General features: G+C 42.5%; 1 protein-coding gene across 21 annotated transcripts in view; it reads left to right on the top strand.

Moving 5' to 3' along the window:
* Nucleotides 1–13,586, top strand: part of MICAL3 (microtubule associated monooxygenase, calponin and LIM domain containing 3) — a 1,349,174-nt gene that overhangs the window by 111,075 nt on the left and 1,224,513 nt on the right. For 12 of the 21 annotated variants that reach the window (XM_069228033.1, XM_069228038.1, XM_069228036.1 and 9 more), the window contains exon 1: nt 5,504–5,701. The exons of 4 other annotated variants lie outside the window; for them this stretch is intronic. The gene's annotated coding sequence lies outside the window, so the exon portion shown is untranslated. Of the gene's footprint in view, nt 1–5,503; nt 5,702–5,780; nt 5,922–13,586 lie in introns of those variants that run through there. 5 more of the 21 variants (XM_069228048.1, XM_069228051.1, XM_069228055.1 and 2 more) reach the window with 3 other exon arrangements.

Below are 13,586 nucleotides of genomic sequence, written 5' to 3' on the forward strand. Positions count from 1 at the left end.
CCTGGCTGAGCAACACAGCTGAGTTCGAAAAACCTATGTGTGCATGTCACTGTGGTCAACCTAAGACAGCCGGCCAAACTAACATGCGCACTTAAGTGCACTCCACTTCCCCTCTCCCATTGCCCAGCCCAACCCCTCCCTGCACATGCTGGCTGAGCCAGCAGCTGAAATAACGATAGTAAAATATTGTTTTCATTTTTCAGCTGCTGGCTCAGCTAGTGGGGCGACACTCCTTTGCCACTGCTAAGGAGCTGCCCCTGGAAGTATGTTTCTCAATTCTGCGGTTCTAAACAGCCGTTCATCTCATATTAGTGTTCATACTTAGGGTATCAATTGAAAAGTTAGTTGATTGCTATTGGTCAGATGTTATTTAGTGGAATGTGCGAATTGTATTGTTTATGTTGTGAGTAGCCGATTACTGGGTTCATGGACCAGAATTATAGAATTTGTTCGCTAGACAACCATACAGTTATTGTACCTTTGCTCGCTCTGACTTGATTAGTGTTTGGCTATGCTGTTCAAAGCAGGGATTCCTGGAAACCACGCTCCGTTAAACTTATCGTAGCCAGGAATAGAATTTGGTACAAAGTGTTACTGATGTCACTCTTTCCTGTGTGGATTTGGAATGTGCTTATCAGGTTTGTGGAGAATGAAAATAAGCTGGGAATTCTAGATCGGTTGGCAAAATGAGCATTCCTGACAGGCACACTGAAAGATGCTGGCATCGTGAGCATAGTCATGTTTCTTCTTTGTCTTCACCCATTTGTGGAAGAATTCCTTCACGTGTTACGAGATAACTTTAAGGATTTATTTTGGATGAGGGAGAGAGATCTAAATACTTCGGCGTAATACTTGACTGTGTTTTTAATTTACAGCATCTGGGTTACTCTTTTCTGTGATGCGCTTCTCTTGAAGATTTACTGGCTTTGGAGAGATTCCTGAAAACCCTACCTATATATTGTACTAAGAGGAAAGGAAATGACAAGTGCAACACATAGGGATAAGTGTGCATTGTTACATATTATTAGGGTGTAGTTAATTAATGGTGAATTCTGTTACCAAATTGATATCGAGGCTGAACATTGAGATCCTTTATAAGGTCACTGAACTCTGCTGTGACACACATTGTTTTTACTACTGTAGGTGGTAGTTTATCCCTTATAATTCATGGTCACACTTTCACCCTTCCCTAACTTTAACTGTAAAACCAGGGTCTATAGCTACTTCTAATAAACAAGATCCCTTGCTGCAGATAATGTATGATAAATGTGTAATCTATATTGTGGAAATAGATATAGTATTACGGAGATTGCAAACACATAAGGGTTTAATATAAGTCACTGCCAAACATGGGAGCCAGGTTATAGGGGGCCATAGGGCCTAGGCCCACGGAGTAAACTCATATTAGGGCACCACAGGTCAGGCAAGAACCTTGAATGTTGTGCCCACTCTCCTGATCTGCCTGTGAGGCTCCCTTGTACCGTGGACCAAGGAAGAGGGCATGCATAACAACATGCATGGAAACCCTTTCACCTCAGGCTGTGTATACTGCCTGGCACCAGCTTTTTCAAAAGACTGTCTAAAGTATGGATGTCATTTGGGGGTTGCTCAGGGTCACAGCTGTGACCCTTGACTTACCCGTTCCGCACCCTAGCACTGCTTTTGCGACCTCTAGCCTCTAAGGTGGCAAAATTGGTGCCAGAAACACAGTGGCAACCTGCTCTTATGGTCGTTGGGGCTCGTCTCATTTTAACCCATTCATTTATTTCATTAATAGGAAATAATAATCTGTTATTTACTGATAGTGTAATAAAAAAAGGAGCGCCATTAGATAGAGCAAGACTTTTGCTGGCACATGAGGTAAGTAGAAAAGTACTTTTAAATGTGTGTTGTGTGTGTGTGCTTGTGGGTCAGAGTTTGGTTGAGTGAGAGAAACTGTATGTGTGAGTGGGTGTGTCTTTATGTGATTGTGTGTGTAAGGGAGTGGATGGGAGTCAGTGACTGGTAGCGAGTGACAATAATTGAGACTGTGAGTATGAGTCGTGAGTGGGAATGAGTGAGAGTAACTGGCTGCAAGTGAGTGAGAGTGGATGAGTGAGAATGAATAAGTAAGAATGAGTGTGACGGAATTATAGAGAGTGTGAGTGAGAATGAGTGAATCAAAGTGAGTGAGAATAAGATTGATTACAAGTGACTGAAAGTGACAAAGTATTAGTGAGAATAAGAGTGAATATAAGTAAGTCTGAATCAATGAAGAATGAGTGAGGCTGAGTGAGAATAAGTAAGAGTGAGAATGAAGGAGTGAGAGTATGAGTGAGCACAAGTGTAAGTAATTATGGGTGAGTCCAAGTAAGAATGAGCGAGTTTAGTGAGAATGAGTGATAATGCGTAAGAGAGCGAGTAAGAATGAATGAGTCCAAGTGAATGCAAATGAGTGAGCATTGAGTGAGAATGATTGTGAGTGAGTGAATGTGAGAGAGAGCAAGAATGTAGTATTATGCTTGTAAGTTTGCCATTGTCCCTGGCATAATAAATGTCATTCTTTGCTTATAGACAAACCCATGGCAAAATAATGACTCTGGAATACTGAGGGCAGATTTTAGCATGATTGCAGACATATTGGAGGTAGTTCTTTGTATAATGGGCACCCATGTAAAAATACTGGTGCTGGTACATTGGAGGTAATTCTTGGGCTATGAGGCATCCATTGAAAAAATGTTGGTACTGGCACATTGGCGGTCATTAATGACAGAAAGGAGGGTAACCATGGCATATGGGTGAAAAGCAATCATGGCAAAATGCAAGCCCTAACATACAAGAGGTCATTTTGACATGAGGGCAATCCATGCCATATGATCAGCATACATTTCAAAATTCGGGCACTGGAATATTCTATGTAATTTTTGGCATAAGTTGTACCAATACAAAAGTGTAGACGCTGGCACAATGGAGGTAATTCTTGATATATGTCGGCACCCAGAGCAAATTTAGAAAAAACTCTTGAGGAGCATCAGGTTTCATTGACCTGGTATTTCATGAAAGTTTTTGAATATTTAATGTGCGCCCTTTCAGAGGCTATGGCTTTTTTTACCCAATGTATGTGAAAATTTTGTTTTTTAAAACACATTAAATCATCAAATTTTGTTCTAAATATTCTTGAGGAGAACCACTTTGGGCCCCATAGAAGAGGTCTTTCTCACTAACTTTGCTTGTTTGCTACAAATCATGGTAAGTATTACACATCTCCACTTTCAGAGATGTCAGCACCCAAGTGTAGGTGGTATCTGAAAAAGACCTGTGTCTGTGTTGTGTTATTATACTTATGCAATTATTAGGGAACTTCACCAGTGCCAATTTACCATGATCTCATCAAAGTTAAAGTGATGTAACATCACTTTCTGGGAAGATTCAGGTCATATCATGTCACTTCCTGTATGTCATTAAGGTCAAAGGGCATGTGGCATCCCATCCAGTCCCCATGGCATTTTGACGAATCAGAATCCATGGTCTAAAGGTGTTAATTACGCTTACTAGCGTTGCTAAAAGCTACTGAGGTGGGAGACACTTGCACTGCAGCCATTGCAAGCTTTCTGTCATTCTAATAATAGCAGTGGCAGCAAAGCATAGTCAATTTAAAATCAGAGTATTTATTTGACTAATTGAAAAGGGTACTTTTAAATATTCTTCACATTTCCCTGATAGTCTTTGCTATGATGGAGTGACTACCTATTTTTAGAACTTTTTTTCTCTACTTTGTGGGTGTAAGGGAAAAAGCATTGCCTTTTTAGTATGGTTTAATACAAATGATCAGCTCGTACAGCATTCAAAATGATTTTCTTCCATGTTGATACCTATCAAAGATAGTAAAACACGGCTAGGGAGCACCTCACAACCACCAAAATGAGGTGAGACTGTATTATAAAATAAGTATGTCTTATTTCATGTTATCAGCTATCATATAGTATGGTGCAGTGGCATGTGTTGCACTTAAAGGCAGCACTGGCTTTATAGCCTACAGCAGTAGTCCTTAACTTGTGGTCCGGGGAGTCCTTGGGAGCTGCAAAGCCTACTCGGGTGACCCGTGACTGCTTAAAAAATATCATATTATTAACAAATTAATAAAGTGTAACTATATAAAGAGGCAAATTTTAAAATTGGATACTAAAAATCAAGTTTGTATCCTTAGATTAATTAGAGAGAGCAGTGCAAGTGTATCAAAAAAGATATAATATGGATGATAAGTATCGTTAATTGAATTTAGAAAAGCTTCAAACTCCCCATTAAAATGTGGATTTTTTTTTAGTTTGTTTGTGACTTAAGTAAATGTTTCATCATTTGTATATTTGTTTGCTCAATGTTTTTCTGTATTTTTGTGTATTATTTTACAATTTAAATCACAGAGAATGCTTAGTCCGGGTCCCTGGTTTCCAGTAATGGTTTAGTGGTGGTGGGGGGTGTACCCGGATTACAATAATGATTCAGTGTTCCAATGAGATGCACAGAAGTCAAAAGGTTAAGTACCGCCTGGTTTATAGCATTTGCAGACATTGTGGGACATATTTTTACAGTATTAAAAGTAAAACTACAAATCCCAGTAAGAAATAATGTTTTGGGCAAACAAAACGGGTAACAGCTGACAGTATCACAAACGATGCGGTCACTTGGAACGTTAGAGTTTTCTAGGTAGCTTAGAGCAAAATCATTAGAAGAGTTGCCATTTGAATATGACAATTCGAGACATACATCAGAGTTCTGGAGTTAACCAGGTCCATGCTTGAGTGGCTCATTTGTATGAACTAAAATCGGTATCACATAGAGAGCTCCTACGAAGGAACACCTACATGTGTATGCGGTTTTCGGAGAACGGAGGAGTTATGAGATCGTGTGTGTGTGTGTTTATGAGCACTTTCTAACTATAATTATAGCCTGCAATGCGTGGCACAAAACTACAAAGAAAGGATGACCTTTTCTGCGACTAGAAACAGAAACCTAGACTGCTTACAGGTTGTGTGGTGCCTAGAAGCGTTAAGCTACACTATGTAAGAGCGTGTGGCACTGTGAGCTCATAAGCTAAATACAATACAAAGGGAAGGTTTATATTTAGAGCACGTGAGAGCCTTGGCGCGCATGGTATACAGTGCTGAAAGTGTACAGAAACAGTATTCCAAGGCGTCAGTATCAACGGTAGTCCCTGGAATGTGTGACTAGTGTGTACAGTGCTGAGACCGCCTAAAAGTGGTTCCGTACAGTGCTTCCTAGAAAGAAACATTAGTGGATTTTGAACACTAAAATAATAGTGAAGGATTACGGTATCAATAAGTCAGCGGCACCGAGGGCAGGAATTCTCAACTTGGTTTCCGGCCGCTGGCCGCGGCAGGGCAGAGGAATGTTTGGATGTGTCCCCGCTGCCTCTTTTCGAGCCGGGCTGTACAGTCACGCTCAGGATAGCCCCGCCCTTTCCTCTGCACACCTTCTCCTGACAGGTCCTCAGTATTCTTTCCGCCGGGCTATTGGTTGGGAGCTGGTTATTCAATTCGCTGACAGCCAGTCACCGGCCTCGCCGTCCTAGAGGCAACTTTCACAAATCAGAAAGTTGGTGGGTGCGCGCGTCCGGGCGGGAGCGGTGTCCCGTGTACAGTCGATTTCCTGGGCCGCGTTGGAATCCGGGGTGAGGCTCGCACGGCAGGCCGGGAGCGGAAGGGTGAGTCCGAGAGCGCCCGGGGCTCAAGGGGTTGTGCTCATTTCGCTCGGGCGGCGCTCGCTTCGCACGCTCTGCCCCTTTCCCGACCTCTTGATGGTTCGGTCTGTCAACTGCTCCGCCTGCGCTCGCGCCGGCTGTTGTGGCGCGCGTGACAGTGACACGTCTGGGACGCGGGCTGTGGGTGCTGGAGAGGGGCGACTCCAAGAGTGCTGCGGCAGAGGTGAGGGGGCGCTGCGGCGCGAGACGTGCAGCCTGTCTGGGGTTCCCGCGGGGAGGTCGCCTGCCACACCAGCGTGTTTGCCGCGGGAGTTTGTTGTTGCGGAAACACGAGTCATTAACGACGCGCAACTTGCACTATTAGTTGTTTTTTTTGCAATTTTATGTAGCGCGAACGGGGCCCGAAGGCAGCAGAGCGCTTGACAACACACAGGATACTGTGCTACGTTTAAGTAGTTAAACTCGAACGTTTACATCTCCGTGTGTGTTTGTTTATTTATTTATTTATTTTATTTATATACACACACACACACAGGAGTTGCCCCAAGAGACAGTTACAACAATAGGGCCGAGGACACACGTTTGCTAGTTTGATGCAGTATCTTATGATTGTATTGTGCGCTCGACTGCTTTCTCATCGGAACATTTTGTTCATTAGTTTAGAATAATGCTAGCGCTGTAATCCCCACGCCCACATGTCGGCTTCACCCGCGATGTTTGAGATTCTTTCCTCTGAAGTGTTTATCCAGGTGTTTGTTGTGTCCTCTGCGGCTGCCTGCAGACAGTGCCTGTGCTGTCCTTCTGCCTCGCGCTGGGCGTCAGGAAGTGCTTTAATTGGGCACGCGCTGCTGCATCCTTGGGTGAAACACTTTGAATGAGCGAGAGCATCACTGGCACTCCACAGTAGGAAACGGGAAGTGTGGGAGGGGATGTGGCCTTACGGCCCGAACTGTCGCCTTTGGGACTGGGAAGCCAGCTTCGAATTCGAAAAAAATGGCCTTGTTTAAAGTAACTGATGTTCCTGTAAAGCGCTCCGATACCTGCAGGTCGCTATATGAACCTGCATAAAAAACAAACGTCTGTTCCTCTGTTTATTTCTTTGTTGGGTTATGGCCATGGTTGGGAGGGCGCAGAACACATTGCTCAATGTTGAATAAAACTTGGTGAGAACTGTAGGTAGTACTGGACTACAGCAGTTTTAAAACAATTCCATTACATTATTTTCACTGCCAAATCCCCCCCACTTGCCCTTCTTCCCACTCACGCTGTCCCGCTTGCTCCCTGTCCTTTCTGATCATACTCTGTCTCATCTGCTTCATGGCATCGCTGACCACTTTCTGCCCTCTCAACCCGTTGGCTTTTCGGTTCACAAACTGCCCCGTTCATACACTGCAGCCTCTCTTCACTACCCCGCTGCATCACTTCCCTACCCCATATGAGTATTTGGTACTTCCTCTACCCCCAGGCACTTCTACTCGCACTCTGCCCTCAAAGCTCCCCGCCCCTTTTGCTCACACACTACCACCACCTCCAGTGCTCCTTTCCTTCCCTGACCACTCACTGCCCTCTCTGCTTCTTGACCATTGAGTTCACCAGAGCCCCTCGCTTTCTTTGCTCCAGGCTATTCATGCAGAAGCATTACCACTCACATGACATTTAGATGTGGGAAAAGTAATTTCCAATCATAAATATCACATCATTATTGATAGAACCCGGATTTGTGAGCTGTACCAATAGTAAGTGCACTTAAATGGAAATTCAGCAAGGATGACACATTTGCCAGTGTTGTGAATGTAAGAAATAGCCTGGGTTTGGATAATTTTAGCATGCTTAGCCCCCTACAAATAGGTGATTACTCACAATTATATACATTTGTGTATATTTAAATTTCTCCTGAAACCTTGAACCCAGGAAATGAACACAATGTTACTATAATGAGTTACAAATTCCTTTCTGGGCGGATGGGAGACCCCTAATTGTAGGCGAAGGGCTATTCCCTGGTTGAACATTACCACCAATTTGGCAAGATGACAATTTTTCAAATACACTTGCAAAGCAAAATTGAGCTATAAAAATTTTCCGAAATTCGGTGTGCAGGCAAACCAGAGAAGCAGGTAGACTTCAGGTATTTTGTCCAGCTCGTATTCTTTTTGTGCATCTCTCTGGCAACAAAACATGGTTCATGGAGAATCATACAAACCACACACATTTTGCAAGCTGCCCACAGAATGGGCAGTTTGTTTCCAGTCTCAGACCTTATGTTTTACCTATGGCAGGCAGAAGTACTTCAGCAAAGTGTGATGCGTTTGTGTTGAAACCTGCTCCTGCTTACCAGCGAAAGGGGAAAAAATATACCAGGCCATGCCCACCTGTCCTTAATTTGTTGTATACTGTCAAAACATCTTGCAATACTGCTCTCCTTGCTGTTCAGGCCTTGCCTGTTACTGAAGCTCGTTTATACATTGTCAGTATACTAAAGTCAAATTAAATGCCTTTATCATTGCTTGATGGGAATGAAGTAGTCTACTTGAGTGAACATGGTCTGAGTTTAGTTTTACATGTGGCTCAAGCAGTAACCAAATTGGTAATGGAGTGGACCACTTTGTAACTTTTTAAAAACGGAGCATCCAATTGATTCTATGTCACAGGTGACTGCTTCAGGCATTTCTGCCATTTGCTGCCAGCAATACTTAGATTGTAGATAGGGACCGAAAATCTCAAAGAGTTAAAAACACAAGTTCCGCAGTACGACATGCTGGTATCTGAGAAGCTAGCACTGACTGAAGGCATCCCATCGCACAATTGGCCATGTGATAACTTTGTTTGAAGTATTAAAAACAAGTTTAAGTTTGTGGCTTCAGGCCTTAATTCTTGGAAGCAATTAAAGGTTAATTATCGACGTGGGAAAAGGGCAGAGAATTAAATCCCAATATAGGTCAACGCACTGAGACTCCCATGGGTTGTGGCTACTGTTTTATAGCGCATCCTGCAACCACCACCGCTCGTGTACTCACGCTGCAGAGTAGCAGCAACTGAAGGACTCTAAGCAGAATAAAACTGTCATGAAGGTACTATCCTTCCCTAGCCTTCAGTGTGCTTTTAAGTGCTGCAGCGTGGAGTTCCGCAGCTGGAATATTGCTGGGGCCCTACAGAAGTTGGTGCCCATGTTCAGGGTATGCACACATTTATATTTTGCTCGACACGGTGACACTGGGCCTTTTTTTTGGCATTACCTGAATGGTTGTGAATCTATACATGCTTGTTGTGGGCTGCTATATAACCACTGTTTACTTCTGTTACGCGTAATGGTGGAGTATGCTGTTGTTTTTGCGAGGATTTACGTTCTCTTTATGAATTCCGATGTACATACTGTACTTATTCAAACAGAGGTTCGTTGTAAAAAATTTAATTGCAATCTTATGTTGTAGTGCTTGCGCTTTTGGTATTGCAAGCTGTTTTGTATACCGTACTTGCTGTTTTGCCCTTGATTACATCCTGGTCTACTGCATCGCTTGTTTAAAAAAAAAAAACTTTTTTGCACTCAACAGGCTGCTAAATGTCATAGTACGACATAGTAGTAGATTTTGTGAGAATGGTAATATATTTTTTACTGCATACTGGTAGCCTAGCAAACAGTAGAGGAGCACTGCGCTTTGTTAGGGCCCATGAGCATAAAAGAATCCTTGCTGTGACACTATGGTTTGTGGTAATATGAGTATTTCTCGTGCTGTTTTGAGTGTCTGCACAAAGCATATCAACGTCACGATTTGTTGTGGAAGTGTTTACGTTCACGCCGTCGTATATGCCTTTACACGTTGGTGACTCCATGAGTTGTGGTGCTAGGGTTTGTGCCTGTGAATTTACAAGTTCACAGTTGGGACACCCACTTTATTGTTTTACCTAGAGTTTATTTTTATTCCCAGCGTTTATTATTGCTTAACAGTTTTTGGCAGCACATTTGTGTAATGTTTTGCTGTACTGTGATTCTGGCGTTTGTGTTCATGCCGCTAAGAATATACTGACGTGATAGCTTTCCCACGTGGCGGAATTTCTGTAGATGTTGTGTACCAGCACACATTTCAGTATCGCCAAGGCACATCAGCACCATGGTTTTACTTAAAAGTGTGTGCGTAAGAGTACTTGATCTGCGTTTTGTAACCTGGTGTCCTGGCAGTTCCGTTTTTCAGTAAACGGGCATCGTTTTATTTTTTTGTGATATTTCTCAGTCAGTGTCTGACTTATCATTCTGTGTTTAGGTTTTAACTAAAAAAAAATAGGTAAGATATTGGAGGTCTCCTCTTGCCCCTCTCCTGTGATCTAGAAATCTACAGCAGGTTCAACTTTCTCAGTAATTCTATTTTGCCTGTTGTTTTAATGGTGAGACAACTAGATATATCTGATGGCGTCACACACCTCTACTCATGCTCCCTTGATACTTTGTTGGTCGCATTAACCCCCTGCTCAGCGCAGCCGTTGGGTATTGTAAAAGTGTTCTTGCTTATGATGCTACGTTCCACAACAATGCCTTTGTGGCCGTGCTTTTTTGCCAAACTGATTTCCGTGCCAGCCTGACTGTGGACCCTCCCCTCTGATGAGACACAAGTAATATTCTTCGGGAAGGACTAGTCACTGTGGTTTAGAGCCTGTTGGCCATCTGAACTTGGACCCGTCCAGGCGGCTAAGCCAGGGACCTGGGAATCATTGTCAACAAACCATTGATGCCCAGACAAGTCAACATGAGTACCTCGTTCTACTTTCACACTCTCAAGGCCCTAATGAAAATCATCAGGGGAATTCCCCTCTGCAGCTGCTGCATTATCACGCAGGCACTGGTCAGCAGCAAGTTAGTCTACAGAAACGCGTTGCGTTGTGCTCCGCCCAACTCGCCAATCTTCTTCAGATCATTCAAAATGCAGCAGCTACTCTCACTCACTCACTCCACACGCCTCAAAGACCTCTGCCCATAACCTTACTCAGTCTCCTTTCACCCATTGCTACAACCTCATCTTTTTATTGCATCACATCTTACAATAACTTGAATGTCATTCAGTTTGTGAGCTGGCCCTTTCATAAGGAAAGGTAAGGCAGCAGTTTAGTGGATGGAAAACAAAACATGGCTGTGCTTTATGGATTGTGAAGGCACAACATGCATTACATAGAAATCTTATTTCGCCACAGATTTAACAAATTTTAGAATTGCCTAGTTCCACGTTGCATATTTATGCGTTCACCACTGATTACAATTATTCCTAAGTCACTTGTCCTCCAATCTGCCAATGCTGGTCCTGTGGTGCAAATTAAAATGTTCTGTTATAAAAAAAGTTGTGTAAGTACCTTACTGATCATTTCCAACCATGCATAAATTCCTTAAAAGTACCTCATCTCCAACAAATCCCTGCCCCTTTCCTGTTAAAAAAAAAAAAAAAAAAAAAAAAAAAAAAAAAGTACTATTGAGAGAGAGGGAAAAAATAATATATATATTTATATACACATACATACTAGTAATTCTTTTCCCCTACACGGTTGAGGCTGGATGAAATTCTTTGCAGGGTGCTACAATAAAGTTATAGCTCCACCTTATCAACAAAGGGTATTTGAAGTGGGATCACTTTGTCTGTTGTGCTGGTCTGCCCTATTGCACTGGCCACATTCCCTGGCCTTTGAACTTCTTCTGCAGTTAGTTTGTAACATGGTGAGTTTTTTTTTAAAGAAACTTTTCTTTTCAAATTAGTGCGATGATTGAGTCAGCCACACTTGTGAAGGTGAGATTAACCCTATAGAGTTTGTCTTTATGGCATACAGAAATGTTGTATAGGTTTGCACTGGTTATGTGAAGAGCTGAAAGATGATTCATCAAGCCCCTTCCCCATGATTTTAACCTTGTGCTGTAAAAGTAACTTTTCTAAACTGAAATTACATTATGCTTCCAACATCTTGAAGCAACGCATGGAGGTGTGGAGTCAAGTGAAAAGATTACATTTTAATAGTGACGGCTAAAGTATAAGGAATAGGTTGTAACACAGGAGACCCATGGGAGGGCTGGCCCCATCATCTCTTCATCCCAGCCACCACCTCACACTCCTCTTTACATGTCTTTCTGAGCAAACTTTTGAGTTTCGAACAGAAACTGGTGTGCGCCAAAACAGAAATGGTAAAGATAAAAACTGCGTATGGTTTCCCCCCCCCCCCTTTCAAACATAGCAATATGAATGAAGGCATAACAAAGCTAATGCTTAAAATGGTCCTTTTGCTTCTCTGGAGGTCCATGCGTCCATCTGAGTCTCTGCAGTCTGCTCTCTTTGTCCTCTCCCTATTCTCCCACTTCCAAAGCATGTGTGGTTTCCTTTTCATTCCTTTGTCTGAAGCTACCACCTAGGGAAGTACAGACATCCTCGGAGTACAGTTATTTGGCCTTCCTTTATAACACCACCTTCTCTGTCTTCAACCAGTTTTTTTTAAACAATGCTACCAACAACGCAGTCTATTGCTACTGTCTTTCAATTCAACCCAGGACCCTTGATGTTTTTTAACTATTAACAATGGTCCTTAGCTATTCAGGATGTGCTTGTGTAGGCTCTGCAATTTCACCCTCACTATATCCCCTGATTTAAAATGTACAAGTTTTGTACTTCAGAGATCATTATAGTTTTTATATTGTTTTTAGTTTTCTTACCAAGTTAATTCTACCCGTTTTCTTCCTTAGTTTGCCCTTTCACTTTACTTTCCCACAGTGGCATTCATGGAAAATGTGGCCTGCGACCCCCTCCCACCTAAATTAGCTCAAAAGGTGTCGCATTTAAGTCCTCCTTTGATTTTGTTCTGTGTGCTTTCAGCATATATGACTGTTTACTCCCCCCCCCTCCCCACCCCCCACATTCATTTTGTTGGACACTGCTTTTAAGGCCCCTTTTACTGTGCAGTTCATCCTTTCTTTCATTTTGGTGCGTTGAGGATGGTAAGGCGTTGATCTTGAATGTTGTACAATTTACTTTAAGGTCATCCCTCATTTCATATGATGCAAACTGAACTCAGTTGTGGGTCACTGTTTCAGGTAGCCCTTCACCGTGGAATATTTCTTCCATGAATTATGTTTCAGTCCATTTGCTCTTGTAATCCGTCAAGGATGTTGCATATTTTGATTTGGGGTAAGGCATGTATTGGTTTTATGAAGTCTAAGCTTAACTTTTGCCGTACCTATTTTGTGACTTACACCTCTTTGTATGGTGCTTTATGTATATACAAACACTTCTCACTTTGAATGCATGAAAGGTCATGACCAATCCGTTCTTCTACCTCTCTATCAAGATCAGAGCACCAGTCATTCTCCTTGAGTCTACGTTTGGTTAGAGTTTTCCCCAGGTGCTCTCTGTGTCATTTTTATCAATGTTCACTTCTTACAGTGGTGGAACTAATTAGGCCCCCCCACCTTTCTAAGGCAAAAGCACCCTGTATTGGTAATTTGTCATGTACTTTCCAGTATGGCTGATTACCCAACTTTTGTATTTCTTATTTTGTCTGCTAGTATTTTAATCACTTGGTCATTTGCCATTTCAGTTTTCTAGTGTTGATGGTGCACCTTAGCCATTTCCGAGTTCTTCCAGGCACATGACAAATTTCTCATAGTCTTTCATTTTATTTCTCCACCTTCTCCGTGGAATCTGGCAAGAGTAATAGGCAAACTGCCAAATTTTTTTTCACCCTGATAAATATTCTGTATGGTATATGAATTTATGCAACCTTGAAGTAAATTGTGTAGGCTTCAGTGACGCTCTTTCTGTTTTTCTAGTTTCCACAAGGATTTGTGGTTCATATTAAGCTAGAATATCCTGTCCCGTAGCTAAGTATTGAAATGTGTTCTCCAGCCGCCCCCGCTGCATGTCTTTTTCTA

This window comes from Pleurodeles waltl, chromosome 4_1, assembly GCF_031143425.1.
Source record: "Pleurodeles waltl isolate 20211129_DDA chromosome 4_1, aPleWal1.hap1.20221129, whole genome shotgun sequence".
In the NCBI taxonomy this organism is placed as follows: domain Eukaryota; kingdom Metazoa; phylum Chordata; class Amphibia; order Caudata; family Salamandridae; genus Pleurodeles; species Pleurodeles waltl.